This window comes from Alligator sinensis, unplaced genomic scaffold (genome assembly GCF_000455745.1).
Source record: "Alligator sinensis unplaced genomic scaffold, ASM45574v1 scaffold224_1, whole genome shotgun sequence".
Lineage (NCBI taxonomy): Eukaryota > Metazoa > Chordata > Crocodylia > Alligatoridae > Alligator > Alligator sinensis.
Window position 1 is genome coordinate 59,754 of NW_005842899.1, and position 21,099 is coordinate 80,852.

At 45.1% G+C, this 21,099-nt stretch overlaps 1 protein-coding gene across 6 annotated transcripts in view; it reads left to right on the top strand.

The window, feature by feature from the left end:
- TSPAN9 (tetraspanin 9) overlaps positions 1–21,099 on the top strand; it is a 294,276-nt gene that overhangs the window by 52,363 nt on the left and 220,814 nt on the right. For all 6 annotated transcript variants that reach the window (XM_025192148.1, XM_025192151.1, XM_025192150.1 and 3 more), the window contains one exon: positions 18,580–18,680. The gene's annotated coding sequence lies outside the window, so the exon portion shown is untranslated. The remainder of the gene's footprint in view (positions 1–18,579; positions 18,681–21,099) is intronic.

Here is a 21,099-nt window from a genome sequence, read left to right on the forward strand (position 1 = left end):
ACTGAAATAAACACTTTCGCTTCTACTCACTTCTCAATGAACGAAAGAAGCATAATGCAAGTCGACAGATCAAATGTGGGAAAGATATCAGCCAGAGTGGAAACTAATCAAAGCAACAAAATATGGGCATTTTTTAGAATAATCTAGACTATTTATACGTAGGGTGACCATATATCCTGGATTGGCTGAGACAGTCCCAGATTTTAGAGGCTGCCTCAGTGTCCCAGGCACTGGAGAAAATTTAAGCAAAAGTACCAGATTGATGGGAATCTGGGAGCTGGGGGGTGGGGCTGTGTGTGTGTATGTGTGCGTGCGTGTATGCATGTGCATGTGTGTGTGCTTCCAAGCACGTGTGTGTTGCAGCAGACAGGGCCAAAGCAGCTTTTGGGATGTGCTGGGAAGCATGGTACTTTTGTCACTGGAGCAAGGGCTGTGGGCTGGGGTGGGGGCTGGGGTGCTGACCAGGGTGGGGATGCTGCATGTGCTCTGTCTGCCCTGCTCTGACTCATGGCTCTGGCCCCATTCTGGCACCTGCTGCTGCATCCTGGCCGTGTGCTGCTGGGCTAAGTCAAAGTCAGCTGCATTGCAGCCCCATGCAGAGAGCCCAGTCTGGCCTGGCCACATCCTGCCCTAAGCGGAGAGAGGAGTGTGAGGCTGGGGCTGGCCGGCTCCATGCAGAGCCCCCAGTCTGGCCAGCGCCCCAGTCTGCAGCCCTAGCTGTGGTGAGAAAGGCACTGTGCTCCTAACAGCTGTTCTCGCTCTGCTCACTGCCACACACTTCAGCATGCATGCATGTGTGTATGTGCATGTGTGTGTGCATGTGTGCCCTCCCTTGCATCTCTCCATCCTGGATGTCCCGGTCTGAGGGACAAATGCAGCCTCTGGGCCGGGCTCCTCCTGCCTCCCACCCAGCCCGGCTCTGGCAATTGCGTGCCCTGCAGCCCCGGCCCGGCCCTGAGGTGCCCCCAACTCCACGCAGGAACTTACCCCATGCCTCCGTCCACCCCAGCCCAGTCCTGAGGTGCCCCCAGCTCCGTGCGGGAACTTACCTCGTGCCTCCGTCTACCACACATGCGGGCAGGGTGCGGGCCATGCTGCAGCTCCTCCGGCCACATGCTGGGGGAAAGGGGTGGAGCCAGAGAAGAAGCTGTACGTCCTGTCTCCAGCTCGTCTAATCAGGTGCGGCTGGGGGCGCCCCGCGCCACACAGCCCTCGGGGCAGCAGCAGCAGGACCTAGATCACTGATGAGCCCGGCCCCGTGGGGGTAAGCAGCTCCCCTCCCCTCGCTGCCAGCTGGGGCCCACGGGCCAGCAGTGCCCGCCTCGCCTCATCACTGCCTTGCTGCCGCCGGGCACGGAGCAGGCACCTCGGGCCAGATAAAATGGCTTGGTGGACTGCATGGCGGCCCGTGGGCCGTATGTTGGACAAGCCTACTCTAGTGCTTCCCGATTTTTGGCCTGGGCAGGCATGTGTCTGCATTTTTGGAATAAAAAATGAATGTCTGTTCACTTGCTTATCAGTTCAATATACTCAGCTTAGACTAACCTGTGAAGATTGAATCAATTCAGCTTTGGGCTTTTTGACTGTCTGTTCTTAGCCTGTTTGTTTTTAAATGAAAGCTAAGCTTCTAATATATTCACATGACTCAAGGATTTGGTGATTTAAGAAATACCTGTTATCACAAGACTTGCACAAAAATTGCAGGAGTTGCCAATGCCAAATTTGTCTTCACCTGATCCTGGTCCCACTCAAATATTTGTCCCAGCCCAGTATTACTATTAGATATGAAATTTGTGGGTGGAAATGTGATTTGGCCCCTAATCATCTAAAATGGTAGCCTCCAGCCCATAGTTAAAGGCAATAGGTTCCCCATGAGACCCTCTAACACTGCTCATGGCTATAGGAAATTAAGAAGGTAATGAGGTGGACAGGCATGATGTTGCCCCATAGTACGTTACTTGCTTGGTCTTGTTGCCTATGGACCAGTGAAGGTTGGGAGCTGCTGTTCTAAAAGTAAGTGAATAAGGAGGTGCTAACTTGACTTTTAAATGCTGCTGAATTAATGTCTGTCTTCAAACTGAGTACTGAGTAGCCACAAAACTTTGGAGCATATATCGGTGATTACTGACACTGATTGATATTTACTGTGATTATTGGTCTTTGCTGTGTTTATCTGTTCGCTTTCTCTAGCACCCATCACCAGTATGTTTAAAAGTTTCAATGGAAGATTTATAATCTAATGGATAATGAGTTGTCAGTGTTGATGAGAAAAACTCTAGGTGGTTTTATTTATACTCTTTTACTGTAACTGTTTAAGTTTAAATAAATGGGAGAAGAGGTGTGGGAACTGCCAAAGATGTCTCTCTTCTGGAGTTGCTTTGGTCCAGCTGTTAAACTGGCTCCAGCCTGTTTCCTGCCCCTCCCTCCCCCTGCTTTTTTTTTTTTCCTGCTGCAGCTGTTGCATTTTCATCACTGACTCCAAATACCACATTTCCCATTAGCGCCAGAGCCTCTGCTGTTCCAAGGAGAATGTCATTTGTGTGTCTTGCATGTATTATTGCTAGGTGACCTCCAGCAATTGAGGTGTTTATACCTCTGAATGCCAGAAGGCAGGATTCCTTGGTATGACACGCATGCAAGACCCAGAAATGTGAATGGTGAGCTCTGCAGACTTGCTGGCAGCAAGCAGTTAAGTTTTTATTGTCCTAAGCTCTGCTCTTCAAATGCCACTGCACTATAGCTGGCCTTATCAGTATCTGATTTAACACTGGATGTCAGCATATTTATTTCTTCTGGCAGTTTTAGTATCATGTCACTCATCGACTGTCACAGTTGTGTCAGACTTTAGGAGCCTGATCCTAAAAATGTTTGCAAATAAGATGCCACTGTCTATTTTAACGGTTTTCATCTTTAATTTATATAGTTTAAAAAATGATTTTTGTCTGTGCAAGACATTTAAAAGTCTGGCTTTGTGCAGGCTTCCTTGACCCACCTGTTTCAGTCCCGCTTTAAAGCACCCTCTCCTATACTTGTTTGGACTTCTAACACAGGTCTGGCAGTGCCCCTCAGTCATGCCCGGCAGCCCCCTGCTATTGCAGTCCTGGGCTCCCTGTGCAGCTCTGCCAGTGCTTCTTACTTCAGACCTGCAGGTCCTCCTGCTTTTCTAGCCTGGGGCTGTTACACAACTGTTCTTAGCACAGTCAATTCTGAGCAAAGCGCACCGGTTGTAGCACCCTGTGCACCAACGTGGCACTTGAATGCATTCAATTCAGACAGAATCATTTGGGGGTTGGGGAGAGAACATGGATAGAAGGACAATTATAACCCTGTAAAAACGTGTGAGGGTAGGATTTGCCTGCCCCTTAAGGGTGTGTCCAGACGATCCCACATGTGCCTCTTGCCACATCTCAAAGTAGTTTGAGACTCAGTAAGAGGCATGCAGGAAACAAAAAAGCATTCCCTGTGCTGCATGTTTGCATCACGGGCTTAAAATTTGATACCTGGACATCCAAGTATCAAAAAAAACAAAAACCCTGTAAAAAAAGCGGGGCAGGACCATGCCCTGAGGCAACCAGAATCTCGGGTCCTCCGAAGAGATGCTTTGGTAGCTGGCCCGAGCATCTCTATCCCTGCTCCTTGCCCTGACACTGCAGCATGCTGTCTGCTTGTGCAGGCAAAAAGCAATGCAGGCTGCAGCAACCTGTACCTGGGCTCTGTTCTAGGTAAGTGGGCAGCGGTTGCTCGTTCCTGTGTGCATGGGCCCATTGCACGGGGGGGGGGGGGCCAATATCTGGAGGCAGGACCCAGCCCAGCATGACAGGCGGTCCCTGTGAGTGGGGCTGAGCCCCGGGTGACAGACCAAGTGGCCCAGAGCTGCCTGAAGGCGCATGGCGTCATGCTGAGGTGGGCAGGGCTGGGCCTGCACGATGCAGCACACGCAGTGCCAAGTGCCAGGCAGCCAGGGCTGAGCCACGCTGCCCTGCGCTGCACAGGGGGGCTGTGCCAGGAGGCCCCGAGTGCCCCGATGGCTGCTGCTGCTACTGGTGAGCTGTGGGCTGTGCAGGGGCATGTGGGCCCTGTGGGGTGGGGGCTGTGGCCCTGCAGGGGGGAGGGGGGAGTTAGGGCCCTGCAGGGTGGGGCAGTCCATGTTGTGTGGGGGGCACCCCTCCTGACCAGTCCCCCCCACACAGTTCTCCCATACCTATCTACCCCATGCCTCCCCACATCCCTCCAAACCCACCCACACACCCACCTGCATCCCCCCACACCCCATTCCCACCTCAGTCCTGCAAACTCCAAATCCCCCCAGCATGCATCCATTGTGCCCAGCTGCTAGATAGGATGAATCATGCTTGTTAGTGAAGGGGTCAGGGGGAGCTCTAATTGTTCTATGGTAAGAAAAGCAAACATCAAAACATCTAGATATTTAGAATTTATTTTACTATGATGATAGAGACACTGGTAGGCTTCCAGATTGCTTTAACATTGTAAATACATTAATAAAACATTGCCCAACTGCTCCTCTCTCTCTCTCTCTTTAATTGTGGAAGAACATGGATTTTGGGGTATTTTAAAGAGTGAATTTGGGATTTTTTTATCAGAGTTTTTGCAGTTTTTAAATAGGGAACACCAGAATTTCTGCTAGTGAGACAAGTGGCAGGACCCAGGCAGAGGAGCCTGCTCAGGGATGGCACCTGGGACCTAGCTGGAGGTGGCTGACCTCCTGGCCACTTGGGACAGTTCAAAGCAGGCCATTACACTGAGAACATCTTCCAGACGATAGCTGCCCAGATGGCAGGGCAGCGGCACACATGGCAGTAGTGCCATATAAAGGCCAGCTGTGCAGCCACAGCCTCCTGGCAGCTGTCCCAGAGGTGCAGATGCCTCTGCTATGGCCCTGAAGGTCCCCATCCAGGTCTGGCAGGCCTGCAGCCTTGGAGCCACATGCTGTCGCAGGTGGCAGCAGGTCATAGCCAGACCGCAACACCAACTGCCAAGCCGCAGCAGTGGGGAGAAGGGGGCGGGAACCGGGCTGCTTCAGCAGTCCAGCTGGCACAAGGGGTAGTGTCCACAGATACCAATTGGCCAGGCCCCAAAAGCCCCTGTCTATTTGTCCACTCAAAATTGCCGTGGACTCTAAGGCCCACCCGGTAAACTAGTATCCCCACTATATGGGAGCTAATGGATGAATGGAACAACTGATTTTGTGGGACAACTAAGGGAAAAAAACAGGATAGGAATGACGTGGAGGTCAAGGGGCCAAAAGTGAAAGTAAGTGCCCTGGAGGGGGACACCAAGCAGAGCGCCCTGGGCCATATCCACCAGTCCTCAAAGGCATCCAAGAAGCCTGTGGACACCATCCACTGATGCTCTGCCCAGAAACGTGCATGGACAAGTGAGAGGAAAGTGGCCTCGCAGTCTCCAGGCACCTTCCCAGCCAGAACCTCCTTCCTGGTCAAGTACAGGGCCCACTTGGTCAGGGCCAGGAGGAGGTTGACCAGGAGGTCCTGGGACTTGGTGGGGCTGCAGATGGGATGACCAAAAACAAAAAGGTGGGGGGTGAAATTCAACCAGAACCTCAGGAGGAGGTTCTGGAGGTGGAGGTGGAAGGGCTGCAGCCTGGCACACTCGAGGGTTGTGTGCGCCAGGGTCTCCTTCTGCCTGCAGAAGGGGCAGGAGACCAGAGTGTCTGTGACCCCAGAAGCTCTTGAGAGTAAGTAGCACTCAGCTGCTTGCCAGGGCAGGTTTTTATATTGCTAGGGCCAACACAGGTTTTTATACTGCTGGGGCCAGCACAGGTGCTGGCCTCAGGCTCAAAATCCTCCTGGCTCAGATCCAGGAGGAGCTGGGCAGGGTTATTGTGCCCCAAGTGGCACAACCTGCCCCATAACAAAGTGCAAAAATCCCCGGCTCAAATTTTCCTGCTCCTATTTGAGCTGCTGCAAGTCCACATGCTTGCATGTGTGGACGTGCCCTAAGTGTGCATCAGCTGATCCACTCCTGTCTCACAGTAAGTGAAGCTAAACCACAGTGATTTACTTCTAAATGAAGTAGGTGGTAAAACATTGAGGTTTAGCTTCTAATTATGGTGAAACAGGAAGACATAGGAAACAGTTACAGCAGATTCAGCTTAATGTATTGTAATCTCCCTCCTTTTTCAGTGCGCATTATTGTTTTGCCTGTCCACACCTGGAGAACCATTAATTTGTCCAACAGGACCCAGTTATCTATAAACCATCCCTGAGACGAGTTTCCTGACTTGACTGTTTTCAGCAAGGGTATTCCATAGTCTCTTGGCAGATGTATCCTTTTGACATATACTGTTTACTTTGAAAAGGATCCTGCATTTTCCCTGCATTTGTTAGCTCAGGAACTAAATTAAACTGTCTGTAAAATCATTCCTCTTCTATTTGAGTGTCTTTTTGGTACTGCAAGGATGTGCCGGATAAAATTGCCTACAAATAAATGTAAATTAGAATGTCCCCTTGCCTGATGCATAACTGTTATCACTATTCTTTCTTTAGTTTGTCATCTGCACCTAAAACTACCAATTCACTTCAGCTTTTCTTACGATCCAAGGCCTTACTTTACCAACCATTTGTCTAGTATGATTCTTTCGTCATCCTTTATAACCGGGGTGACAAACATAAAGCCCAGGGGCCAGATACAGCCCATGGAGGAAGGTCATTGAGCCTGTAAGGCTTTTTGTGGTTGAGAAGACCCACCTCAGTGCAGAAATTCAGTGCTGGGGCAAGTAGTGATGGTGTTAACCCCTGTGGCTGCCCATTGCTGTGTTAGCAGTCCCAGCATCCAGAGGGTTAATGTTGCTGAATTCCTGGTATAAGATCCCTCTTAGGGATGCAGTTCTGTAGCAGTGGAGCAAGTAGCGGTGGCACGTATCCCCTGCTGCTGGCAGCTGTGGGGGTTTATGCCACCATCACTTGCCTTACTGCTGAATTTTCAGATTTGGCTCAAAAGGGCAAATTAGTTTCACACCCCTGTTTTATAATATGTAGGCACAGATAATAGAGGCATGGACTGCTATGGTATGGGTAAGCTAACACAATTTAAATCAAAACTCAGTCTGCAATACTGTCATCTTTTTCACCTCTCGGTGTTAAATGTTGCTAGAGCACACATGAAATTTCTGTCTGGGTGTTGATTTTTTTTTTGTTTTGTTTTGTTTTGTGGAGCCCTTTATTGCAGTAAGTCTCTTTTATCTCTTTGTGAGGAGATCAAAGTGTATCTTATATTTTTCTCTGAAGATGGGTAATGTCTGGGCTTAATGCACTCACTGTCTGGTGAGCTGGAACTGCAAAAGTGCTAGAGGAAATCTCTTTCCTTGTAACCAGATAAAGCATTGGTATTGGCCAACTTCAGGGTTCTTGTCATGAATCATGAAGAAAGTGCCTCCTAAGAAGCCACTGTTTGGTCCATTTGTTTGTCTGCAAAACATAAGCTGTTAATAAAGACCAGGATCTTGAAGTGAGTGGAAGGCGATACAGCCAACAGAACACTGATGTAATGCATTCCGCTAAGCTTGTGTTATTTATTAGCTGAGACATTGCATGGTGAGCTAGATAGAAGGTCCCCAGGGCCCAGGCGTAGCGGATCTCAGTAGCTGAATCTGGAGGTGATGAGTGCTTGGGAAGATGTATTAGACAGTGTTGGCTAGAGATGGAGGAAGAAATTTTCCTTGACAGTAAAGAAAATGTCTGAGTGTTCAAAAGTGCCAGCAAGTCCAAAAAGACCTTGAGATGTCACCTTCCTAAAGTGACTGAAGAACTGGCTCTTGCTGAGCAGGGCAAAACCATTACTTGGGATAGATGATCAAAAGCTTTCTTCTTCAAATTAGCATACTTTGTCTTGCTCACATTGGTGTTTAACCAGCTGTTCCACATCTAGGTGCTAACTTTTCCTGGACACTTGAACAGGCAGACACTTAACATGCTTTTGATCTGAAGATGCAGCAGAGCTAAGGGCTATCTGTATTGCTGATATCCAGATCTAGAACATTTCATAGTTTCTGAAAGGGTTTTAAAATAAAAGTTGAGACTGATGCAGAATTGAGCCTTGTGGGACTCCACAGAAGAGAGCCTTCAGAGGGGAAGAGCACCTGCCATGCTTTTAACTGTTTGAGACTTTTTTTTGTTGAGAGGTGGGAGAGAAGCCAACTCAGTGGTTTCCACTTCCCACAAGGCCAGTTTGTGGAGAGTCATTGTTACCTAAACACTGAGGGTGGCAGAATCTCTGGACAGATCTAACAGCGCGGACGTAATGATACTTGCCTCTTCCTAAAGGAAATTTATCCATCAGCATGAGCTATATCCTGGACTGATGCCCAACTAGAAGGAGCCTGGGATACCTAAGGAGGTTAGGTACTATTGAAGATAATTCATCACTACATTCTCTGTCACCTTGTCTGAGAAAGTAGGTTTAGAGCAGTGATTCTTAACCAGGTTGTGGTGGCACCCAGGTGTGTCTTGAAATCTTTTCAAGGGTGCTGTGAGTTGCCATGCAAAGTTAGTGGTGTTAGGTATGAAAATATGGTTCACAAGATAAACTTGGAGATTTCAAAGAGGAATCCATAATGCTAAAAACATTCTGCCCTCTTGCAGTCTTCCTGAATTCTTTGCAACAGAAGAATTGCTTTTATTTTTCTCTAGACAAAAAATGAGTGAAAACGGAGAGCTAGCATTTTCTGTGGGGCTCCTTGAGTCTATTGAGGGATGCCTTGACTCAAAAAAGTTTGAGAACCACTGGGTTACAGAGAGACAGCTGTGACTGTTAAATCACTTATGCTGCAGAGTGTTTCCTGAATGCCACTTAGCTTCCATGGTAAGGTCTCAGGAGAGGTTTCCTCCACCATAGGCCCTGGCCATTCCTGCATTATATGGCCTGTATGTTGTCTTCCTAAAATTATAATACCCTAAGAAGGACGCTTTCTATTATATGGCTTTAGTTTGTAGCCCCATGGTAAAATCTGTGGAGGGGATCCTTAATTCTAGGAGCTTAGATGGCTGCCAATTATGGTAGCTATCCCTTTTGGAACCCTGGGAGGGTGTCCAAATATAGCCTCGGGTGATCCTTGTGCTGTAAGGTATCTTTAAATGATATCCTCCACTCTAAGACCTAAGCGGACCCCTTTATTCTAGCATCCTAAAGTGTTTGTCTCCCACTGGACGGCCCTGTGGAAAGTTTTAGGGTGAGTGGGAGCAGTGTGAAGGGACGCAGGTTGATTGCAGTCTGTAACTGACTCAGTTCTGTTTCTTGGCTTTCGCTAAAAGCGACTTGCATGGGGTGGCACGCAGAGGTGTATCTGGGGAGCAGTGCAGCATGGGGCTTTGTTAATGGGTGGGCTGCCAGTGGTGGCAGCTGGGCTGGCTGCTGTTTTTGTGTCCCCCTCCACTCAGTGCCTGGGGCTGGTGCTCTGGTTGCCCCCCTCTTCAATTACGCTACTAGCAGAATATATTCCCTTCAGTGTTTCATGAATTGCTGGCTGTGGGATTAGGTCATGTTCAGGAACGAGGCACTGGTTGTTCCTCTCTTTGCTTAGTGTTAGATTCTGCAGGCCTGAAGGCACATAGAAGAATATATTTGATCTATTTCACAAAGGAAGCTGAAGACTGCTCATACTTTGTGCTGTGGAGTTGGAGCCTGGGTGAGGATGGTCTTTAATCAAGACATCCAAGCAAGGGCTCCCTAATCTGAATTCTTCACTACAACTGGGATCTAGCCTCTGCTGGCTGAAGAGGAATAATTACCTGGTTTTGCTTTTTTGTGCTGATAATCCTATTACCACAGTTCAGTAACGTATGTGCCGTCTTTTGCAAGTCTAAGTCGCTCCTGCCTACTGACTCTTTCTTCTGCCAAGTGACTACTAACTTCATTAACTACAAATCTCCAGTCTTCTTCGTTTAGGATTTTTTGTCTTTTTTTTTTTTTTTTTAGTGCAATCACATTTTTCTTCAGTTTGTCGAAGTTTGCTCTATATTTAGACTGCTCTTTGGCTGATCTCTGCCATTACCTCTGTGTAGCGAGCTGTTTGTGGCAGCATTTTTTGAAGCACTGACATAGCGCGGCACCATCCACGCTCCATAGTGGTGCTCTTAGAGTACGTGCTTGCAAATCCTTGGCATGATAGCAGCAGGGTAATGGTTAATCCTATCCTCCCTTGGCAGTAGTCCCTCCCAGTTTTTTGTGTAAACCCCAGATTTTACTAGTTCTCCCCACTCTCTGCTCCCAGCTGACAGTTAAGTAAATCATTGCCTGTTCACTAGACCTGAAATGACTCCCCTGTGGGACCACTGTAGATACTCTTCTTACTTGACACTGAACCATTAATAGCTACTTCTTTCGAACTGTTATTCATGTTTTAGTACTTCTGCTTACTCCACACTTCTCTAGCTACCTGATGAGAATGCTCCGCAGAACTCTGTTGTAAGCCAAAGAAAAGTTGAGCTATATTGTGCTATGTCCGTGCATCTCGAGAGAATTCATCCAAAATGTCACCTAGACCCTTTTTTGTTTAATCTTCTTTTGACACTTAATTGTTCCTGTTTAATTTTCTCTGTGCATATATTTATCTTCTGCTCTGTCCACATTTTTATTGATGAATTACACCTACAATCTGCAGCACTGTTCACAAAAAAAGACAGCGAAGGAAATACAGATTTTTGTCCATGTCATTTCCTTATGAATAGGTCCCTGCAGGATAATAAAAGGCTTTAGTATTTTGGCTTTATTTCAGCTAAATTTTAAACCCTGTGTTGGCTGCAACTGTAGACCTCACATACACAGTATAAGGTCTCTCTTGTTTTCAGTGTCTGTGCAAGTTGAGTATCTTTTTTAGGAGGGTTCTATATTATGTTACATATTTCTAACTGCTGGTTCAAATTTCTAAGGCAAGCCTTTTCTAATTTCAAGCTAAAGTTTGGGTTTCTACCCTCGCTGCCCCTCCCTTTCCAAACCTACTGGCTGTAATAAGTAGCCCAGTATTCTAGAGGATTTGGTAACAGGCAAGCTACATTCCTACCATTCTTTTCTCACAGGAAAATATCTGTAAATATCTCTGTATAACATTTCATCCTCTGCTAGGTTTCCTGTCACTCTCACAAACATTAGTGACCCCCTTTATTTTCACTGTTGGTAGACTTCTAGGAACAACCAACCATGTATAGCGTGATGATGGATTTGTCTCATTTGGGTCGAAGAGTATGTGTTAAATGTGCTTTTCTCCACGGTCGCTTTTAAAGCCAAGCCTTATTGTTTTATCACAGCTAGTGTCAGCGGAGATCATCATTTTATTTCTAATCTTTAAAATTTTTAAAATAAAATCTGATCAGTGGAACACTGCCTTTGGTTTAATGTTTTGAGTGCTTAGTGGTTTTGTTTCATTAGAATAGCTTAAAGCACATAGTGCACTTTGAAACCTCTAGTGTTTGCTTTTTGGGTTCAAATCTACATCCATTTAAGTCTGTAGCAAAAATGCCATTGTTTTTAATTGGATTCATAGTTTCATAGATGCTATGTGCTGGAAGGGACCTTACAGAGCATCAGGTCTGTGTCCCCTGCACTTGGGCAGGAAAGAGTGATGAAGCTCGCCAGGATGAGTGACTGTACCTACCCCAGGATATCACTTCATTTTTACAGTGCTAAATCTCTCTTCTTTTGTCTAAAAAGAATTGTCCAGTTGAATCTAAACATGAAATATGGTCAGTACTATTAGAAAATATCTAAGTTAATGGTGTGATCATAAGATTAAATTTAATTAGATTTTTCCTCCTTAGTCTTCTCTGATAAAGTCCATATTTTCAAACTTACTCCATACAGTTTCTTTCTGGTTCAAATTGTCTGGAATATGGGGCTTTATCAATTAGCTTATCTCAAGCCCAAAGTTTCAAACTTTAGTGCTTAACGGTAGACAGCTGGCTGTATAATTCATCCTTTACAGCAGCGGTTCTGAACCAGGGGTACACGTACTCCCAGGGGGTACGTGAAGCTTCATCAGGAGGTCCATGAGATATATTTCATACGTTGTCTAACACAGGTCGAAGGGCCTAAAAATTTAATTTCCCATTGAAAGGGGGTACATGAAGTCTCACTCTGAGACCAAGGGGTACGTCGACTGAAAACGGTTCAGAACCACTGCTTTAGAGTTTATTTCAATGAGAGTTGTAGATGAGTGGCTCTTTTAGAAACTGAACTTAAACATGTGCTGTAGTGCCTAGCTTTAATCAAACAAGTTTGAAAATGTTCGCCTTACCCATAATTTTGCCAATAAAACAAATTCTGACCTTCATAATTTTCTTCATTAGACGATTTTATTTTTGTCACTTTTTAAAAGGTGAAACATAGATAATTTCTGCAAGTAAATGTAGCTACTACGTACTTACCATTTTATGTCTCACTGTTTAATTTTCTAAAATCAGGCAACTATAATTGCAAAGAAATAAATTATCTTGGTAGATCTTGAAGAGTAAAATCAGCTTGTACCCATGAGCTCCATACTTTAAAGAGTTTTGATTCTTTGGGCCAAGCTCTGAAAGTATTTTGCCAAGTTAAACATGTACCCTACTTCAAACCAGGTCCTTCACATGTATATAAATCATGAGACCCCCGTACAATCAAAAATGCTTTTGGGATTCTTCTCCCTTCCCTCAGGTGATGATTGTCTATTGTGTCTTCACCGGACATAGGACAGTAGGACTAGAAGGGATCATCTGGGCTAATGACTCTTGTCCTGGTAATTGCAGGCAACTATGTAGCAGATGTTAAATCCAAATGGGTCCATAGAAACATCCCCTCTGGTCCTTCCTATGTGCCATGATCACAAATGACTTTTTAATATGCCATGAGAAGCTAGCATGGCTAGCACACAAAACCAAAGGTCTCAAAAACTACCATATGCCTTAGGAAGAGGAAAGGAGCACCACCAATGCCTTTGGCCCTGGCAATGGCAGGAAATTTATTAGGACCATCATGGCATATTTTACCTAGAAAGTGGACCATACTGTATCAGAGGGCAAACCCCTCCTTCCCTTCCACCAGTAGTCCCTGACTTGTGGGAAGTGTCTTTCCCTCCCCCAAGTCTGGTAACCATTACCATTCCTCTAAAGCAGGGGTGGGCAATTATTTCAGTTGGAGGGCCACTTAGTGTGTTTCGGTGAGCTGTCAAGGGCTGCATGGGTAGCCCTGTCCCTTGCCAGGTGCCCTGCCCTCTGGTCCCCATCTTGGGACCAGAGTCCCACCCCTATCCCCTGACCTTTGCCACTGGAAGTCCCTTCCCTTGTCCCCAGTAGTACTTCTTTTGGGAGGGAGGGGTTGCCATCTTGGAACCAGAAAAAAAACAAATTGTATATTAAAAGTCAAACATCTGCTATAACATATTTTAATTTTATTTCAAACATTATTTTTGGTCATGATTTGTGTTTGCATACTATAGATAGAGATGATTGCATAATAGCTCAAAAATAAAGTCTTACTCTTGTATATTGTGTGTGGGAGAGGGTGTGTGTGTGTAGTGGGGTGTGTGGGAGATTTGTCAGGGGGTGTGGCTGTGTGTGTCAGGGGGTGTAGGGTATGTTGTGGGGTGTGTGTCTGTATGGAGGGGTTGTGGGGGCAGGGTGTGGGTGTGGGGAGTTTGTGAGGTATGAGGGAGGGTGGGGGGGGTATGGAGACCCCTGCCACCAGCAGCAGCAGCAGGCGGGGACCCTCGGGGTGCTCGTGACCTGCACAGGTGCTGCTGCCCGGTGATGCGTGGCTCCAGCCAGTTCCAGGAACTGCACATGGCATCAAGGACCGGAGCCAGGCTGGTCTGCCTCTATCACAAGGGGCTTCAGGGAACTCCTGGCACTCTCACGCCACTGGGGAAGCCCTGCGTGATGGAGCCGGCTGCCTTCCCCGGTCCCTGCTGCCATGAACAGTCCCTGGGACTCTGTCCTCATCGGATGTGCTGCAGCAGGGACAGGAATAGGAGCTGGTGGAGACCAGGGAAGGCGAGAAGGTCCCCCAGCAACTGCAGCAATGGCAGCAGCAGCCCCTCCTGGAAGCTTTGTGTTGGCTGAACTGGGCCCTTCTGCACACGAGGGTGGGAGCAAGGTGTGTGGGCTGGGTGGGGTGCAATTCATTGGTGGGTGCCCGTGGGCTGTATGAAATTGCCTGGCAGGCCGGATCCAGCCCATAGGCTGTATTTTGTCTACCCTTGCTCTAAAGTGTCTCTGCTACCACAAGATCAGCAAATGCCAGCCTCGGTCAGCAAAGCATGGAATGAAATTCTGGCCCTCTGAAATCAAGGGGACCAGGATTTCATTCTTAAACTCTAAGCTAGCAGTGTCCTCTTAGACTCCTGGTTTACACTGTGTTGTCTGTTACTTTAGACACAAAACTCCTCCAGGCAACACCTTCTGTAGCACAGTGGTCACTGTTGGTTCCTGAAAGACAAAATACTTGCTAGTTATGTCTTGAATTGCTTGACTATTAAAAATTACTATCAGATGCTAGAAACTAGACAGCACCTAACAATGTGATTGAATTACCAAGTTACATGACTCTTAGGTCTGAGCATGATACTTCATCTTTTAATTGCTGTGTGTGTGGTTTTGACTCAGTTCCACTAATAAATAAAGCTATGTGTTGCCTAGACCTTTAGAAAGCAAGAAATCCTTTTCTGTAAACTCATGGTCCATTTATTAAGTCACAATCACCCTGGTCCCTAATGACTTTTCTATACCATGTATTTAATATTCATAGGATAAAATGGATAAACAGGAGTGGGATATTGGTCTCCTACCTTTCTTCCAGGGCAGCATTCATGCCACTGAGCCACCCTCCCTCTGGCTTGCTCTCCTCCTCCTTCTGGCTTCACTTCTCCTCCTTCTGGCCTCACTTTATCTTTCCCTTTTGGCTGTTCAGTGTGCCATCTCCAAGAGGAGGGCTAGAAGGTGTTTTGGGCAACACCCAGCCCATGGCCCGGTTGTTAGAGCATGGGATGATAAGCAGGAGATGCTGATTCAAATTTTCTCTGGGTGAAGGGGCTGTAGAGCCTGGGTCTCCTGCTCTCTGGGCAAGTTGCCACTAGGCTATTGGGCTGAAAGGTTTAAGGACCTTCCTCCTTTGGCATCAGTCACCTGCTAAGGACGGTTTTTTTCTGGCTAAAGTTTCAGGTCTTGTTTGACCACACATGCTTGCCCAGATGATTCTATTCTGCCTGGGATCCTAAGTGGCCAGAGTGGAGCCCTCTGGGCAGTACAGTACCAAGAAAGGTTGTGCAGAGTAAGTGTAGCTACATAGAATCCAAAACATGTGCAAATGCCACAAATTGCAGTTTCTGTAAGTTCCACTTTGGTTCGTGAAGGGGACATAGGATTTAGTCTTTTATTTTTAAATCAAAGTTGGGTCTGCTTTAATCGTGTGGTCCCAGGAGCTGGGGCTTTAAGATAAGACAGATATTGCAAGCCCTGGGATAAAATCCTGAGAGCGGGCAGCAGTAGCTGGTTGGTGGTCTGTTTGGGGCCAACCAGATCTTATATTTTATTGTGATGTTTTATATTGATTTTAATCTCACAATGCCAACCAATAGAGTCATTATAAATGTACTAAATAAATCATCAGCCTGTTAGTCTGTAATACAAGCTTGGTTCAAGACTGGATAGTTTTGTGAGTCACATTAACATGCAGAATATCCAGCAGTGTGTGATTTATGCTGAAGGTGCCATAACACAGAATAAATGTAAGACTTTTATTTTGAACTGCCATGTCCATACATTAAAATGATTATAGGGTGCTGACTCTGCAGCACCATTTAATAAAATGAATGAAGGAATATTAGTTAGGTCTTTTGTTCAGGAAACATCTATGCACTTTTTTTTAAGAAGAAAGAACTGCATAAGAAGATGAGATGCTGTCAAGTGATAGATCACAACAGAGGAACTGGGAGTGGCTGTCAGTAGCAATTGTATTGTTTTTGCGTACTTTTAATTAAGTATACCTACGTGATGAAGCAACCAAAAGGAATATTGATTGGTTAAATTCTTCACTATTACCTGTTAGTGTCTGGCAATCTAAGATCATGAATAGCTACCCAGCCTGAAATAACAGGCAGCAAAATCTGCTAGAGTTAGTTATGCTCAGCCTCAAGATTTTCTTTGTTGGGGAAGAAAACATTATTATTTAGAGTATAGCAGCACTGCTGGAGATCAGTCGCCAGTAGTGCCAGTTACCATGCATACGCATAGCAAGGGTGATTAGCATGGGAGTGATAGCTGCAAGGCATAGCTGTACCCAGGTGTTTTCATGCAGCAGCATCCACACTAGTGCCACACTTACCCATGAGTGACCTTGGGACTTCTGGATGCACAACCCATGGTTCTTTGGGCCACAGGAATCTGAGCCATTCTGGTGAATTGTGGGAGAATGGTTCTTTGGGGTGCATAGTTGGAGAGGAGCAGAAATCCTGTGAAGGCACTGGAGGGCAGTCAGCACTGGAGTGGTTTAGCTTTCATTCTAACTGCAAAGTGGGTGGGTTGCCAGCCTGAATGTAGCTAGCACTTAGTTTTAACTTTACACCCAGGATAGACCTGCTGGCCCAGATGTAAAACACCACTAAACTAAGAGACATTTTTATGTGTTGCATGCTGAGAGCTGGGTTAGGGACAACACCTCAATAGAAGCCCAAGTCACCATATTTTCCTGCATATGCACCCAGCAAAAGTGGTATGTTTGGGAAAATTCCATATTGCAGCTGCTCATAAGGATGAGGCAGGGGGTGAAGGGAATGAGTATGGGGTTTGTATGAGAAGCCTGCTCCCACAGAGGTAGCTTACCCTGGGACACATGGGACAGAGGAACTGGGGCTTCAGTCCAGCGAGAGGGACTGATGGAGATGGTGATCTGCTGAGGGTTGGTTTGAGGTATGCACAGGAAAGGTAGAGGTGGGCTGCTACATCCCTTCCCCCACACTCGCCTGCCCTTCCACTCTTTTGGCAACTCCTAGAGTAGTTGTTCTTAACCTTTATAGTGTGAAGTCACCCCTTGTTAGAGTTGTGCACCCCTCAGAAAATGCCACCACTTAATTTTCATTCCTTTTTTGTCTATGGAAAAATAACAGAGCAGTTCTTCTGCTGGAAAGAACTCAGACCACAACAGGTCAGAATGGTTCTGAAAATGTAGATTTCAATTTGAAGTCTCTGGGTTTATCTTCTGAATCATATAGGTGCTTGCACACTTCACAGTGCCAATATTGCATGTCACCCCACAGCACCCTTAAAAGGATCTTGCGGGATCCCAGCGTGATGTGGAACCCTTATTAAGTATCACTGTCCCCTAGAAGACAACCCTTCAAAAGCTGGGTTGGGGCATGCACAGGGAAGTGTGGCCATGGACTGCTACAGCTTTTCTCTCCTCCCCATCTGCTCTATGCTGTGGTGATGTGGTGGACCTCAAGCCCTAGCATATCCTAAGACAATTTGGTATGTTCAGGCATGTACTACCATGCATGCTTGTCCTTCTTTTTTCCCTATCTAGATTTGCAAGCTCTCACTGGCATCTCAGGGCTTCCCTTCAAGTCATCAGTACCTAATTTCAATTACCTGGTATTTTTCCTTTTGCAGCTTTGGTGTACAAATCTTATTATACTATAAGAGTTCCTTCTTGGGAGGAAAAACCATGTCATGCACCAAAATGCACAGTGACTTTGCAGTGAAGATAAGCCACTTGAGAGAGTTCTTGCACCAAAGAGCTTACAGTGCAAGCAGACAAGGCAGACAAAGAGAAGAACTATTTTCCAGGCACAGAAATGATACCCAGAGATATTTGGCAACCTGCTTCAGGTCACCTATTCAGTTTGTGGCAGAATGAGTAGAACCCATGAACTCATGAGTCCCAGGCCAAGTATGGCAATAAGAAGCCTGGCCTTCCTCTTCAGTCACTGCTGCAGATCAATGTGTTTTCTAATAAAACTTACTATGCCTATGTAGTGCCTGTATCTTGTTTGGTTGGTATCCACAATAAGGAGCTGCACCTCATATGCATCTTGTGGAGCATATTTCAAGCATGGAGATATTACATCTTGGAGAAACTGCCCTGGTAACTCAGATATAGTATGATAGGACCTCCTGCACCCCAGCTATCCTAACTTTTAATAGGGAGGTTTTGTTTTGGGAGCCAAGTGCAGTGCCAGCAGAAAGCCATGAACTGCATCAACCATCAGCCAACTCCTTCTGGTCTCTCCCCACAACCTACATATTTCAGAATTGGTGTTATCTTTTATAGAGGAGAAATGCAAACGTGGGAGAAAGCTGAACCTCCAATATCAGTAATATATAGTAAATAATGGCAACATGGTATTGGGATAAAGACACCTCCGTCAGCCACCCCCTTCATATTCAGAGGATGCCAGCTGTATTAGCCAAAGAGATACTTATATTCTTGGAAACTGTAAAAGGTAAATGGGCACTTGCCAGTGTTAGCATATATTCCATTTAAAGTTTAATCTTCCATTCTTTCCTACAAGTTTTTCCTCATTTGTTGCGTTCTATAAATTGTAAACATTGATTTTTAAACAAATTGTTTCTTTTTCAGCTGTGAAAATACAGGGATTTTGATATCAACAGATGTGCCACTGCCCTCTTAATCCAGCTGTGCAGAAAACGTTTTCCAGTCAAGAGTAGCAACTGTAAAAGGTATGAATCCATACCTCTTCATTTGATTTCTGTTAAGTGTGAAAACTTGAAAGCTATCATAGAGTTGTGTTAATTTCTTCATAGATATTTTTGTTCTCTCTCCTTTTTTTCTTTAAAACCATTAGTGCTGTTTACAAAGATTGGTCAATGCTATACTAAATGTGATGCACAGAGAGAAAAATCATGTTTGTACACATTTTTCATGTTTTACAAGGTATAATGGTTTGGGAATTTTTTTCATGTTTTCTCATTTTCTTTTAACATTAGAATTCAGATCTTGTCTACCTCACAAGATTCCTTTAGTAGTTAGAGAACTTCTATTGTTATGACATCACAGCATTAAGGAAGCTGGTTAATTAGGAAATGATTTTTTTCTATTCTGTTTAACGTACTTTGTTTTAACATAATTAATTTGAACCCTGTGAGAGAATAATCATTCTCCTCCCCCCCCCCCCCCCCAACCAAAAAATAACTTCCAGCGGGACAGAAAAAACCCCCAAACTTTAAATTGTAGGTTGTTTGGGTGTTTAAAAAAAAGATGCACACTTAAAATCACAAAACTTATTTTACAAGACGAATTCATTTAAATCATCAATTTTAATCATAATTTACATCAGCAAGCAGGAAACCTTCCTTTAAATAATCAATTTTAATCATTTACATTTTGACTTGCTTTATAATAGAAAGGTAGGTTGATTTTTAATAACTGGCATAATTTAGCACTTCTTTACTAATCAGGAGTATACTTTGTAACTTTGCACATTTATTCAAGTAATTATGACTTAAAATATATTTTTAAGACGCTTCATTTTTCCAATTTTAATGTGTTAGAAAGCGGTTAATCACACATTTCTTATTTACTAGATAATGTATTCTTTTTCTTGTGATTTTTCTCAAGCTGTATTTGGATGAACATGTAGAATTCAGTTACAGTTGCACAAATTGTTTTTCATAGTCGTTAAACAGAAATGTGGTCTGTTAGCTGCATAAAGCCTTAAACATAATGGACAGAAGAAAAAGGTAAGTTTAGCCACATGCTTTGTATTTTAAACAGGAAGAATTCTCTGTAGATAGTTAACTGAATCGTTTTTTTCTAGTCACCCGATGTTTTAAGATTTTTGATATAACAGATTTCATCCTTTACTGTAGGGGTCGGCAACCCATGGCCACGGGCTGGATCTGGCCCATAAAGTGGTTTTGATACTATGGGTTGTAGCAGCATGGGGCATCAACAGCACGCAGCTCAGCCTTATGTGTCCTCCTTCTCAGCCCTGCGCTGGACTGCTGATCCCTTTCCAGTAACCCGCTCTGAAGCCCTCCTTCCTCTCTCACCCCCTACAGCATGTGCTGTTTACTGTCACCACTGGATTTACCCCTTCACACTGTTGCTGGGCATGGGAGCTGGTGGTTCACGAAGCATGTAGTACAGGTGGCGGTGCGTGGTAGAAGGCAGTTTGGGCACTGTGGCGGTGGGGTGGGGAGCAGGGAACGGCAGCTCATGGTAGGCAAGCTGCTGAAAAACTTTAGGGAATGGCATCTGCGGCAGCCTGCTCTTCAACAAAGTTGCCAGCCCTTTCTCTACCACAAAGCTTTATTCATATAGGGGAGAGAAAAACAAGTTTTCCTTCTCTTGTAAGTCTCACTTGATTTGTTAGCTTTGAATGAACTAGTCATCAAGCTGAATTAATTAAAGAAACTGAAATGTAAAACGTATTCTTTTTGCATCTGCAAAAAAGGTCACTGCTGCCTTAAGCTGGTTTAGGACTTCAGCAGACTGAGAGTCTGGGCGCTTTGGCAGTGACTTCCACCAGTTCCCTGGTTTGACTTTCTTTAAAATGGTGGCAGCAAATCTGTAGTGCTAGAATAGCTTTTATTTAGGTTGAATGATTTTAATGGAGTATAAATTTAGACCTTGAAATTATGATAACTTATATTTAAATTTTAATTTTTAAGAGGTACATTTTAAAAAGAAAAATGTATACACTTTAAATTACACATTTTAAAAATTAAAAGTCCCGGTTTAGCTGCTTTTATTCACCCTGTTTGTCTATTCCTTTCGATCTGTCATAAAGACGCAAAAATAAAAACAGTACTTTAAAAAAATGTGCAGCTCATCTTTGAAATTGGGGGCGTTAACTTCAGGAGTTCCTGTTCAATTTTATGTTGCTCTAACATCGTAACTTCTGCATTTTCTGTCTTCAAAAAATAATGAGCTGTCCAGTCTTAACTGCTGAATCAATGTAGTTTTTTGATGTAATGTATTCACAAGAGCCTGCAGTTGTGTGAATTTCTGCACGTCCAAATATAGAGATGCTGAAGTAGACTCCTTAGCGATTCTTTTGGTCCTACCTAGGTGGCATTTTCCTGTCAGGGGCTTGCAACTAGAATGGTAAGGACACATGGCGCAGCAGCCTCGGCA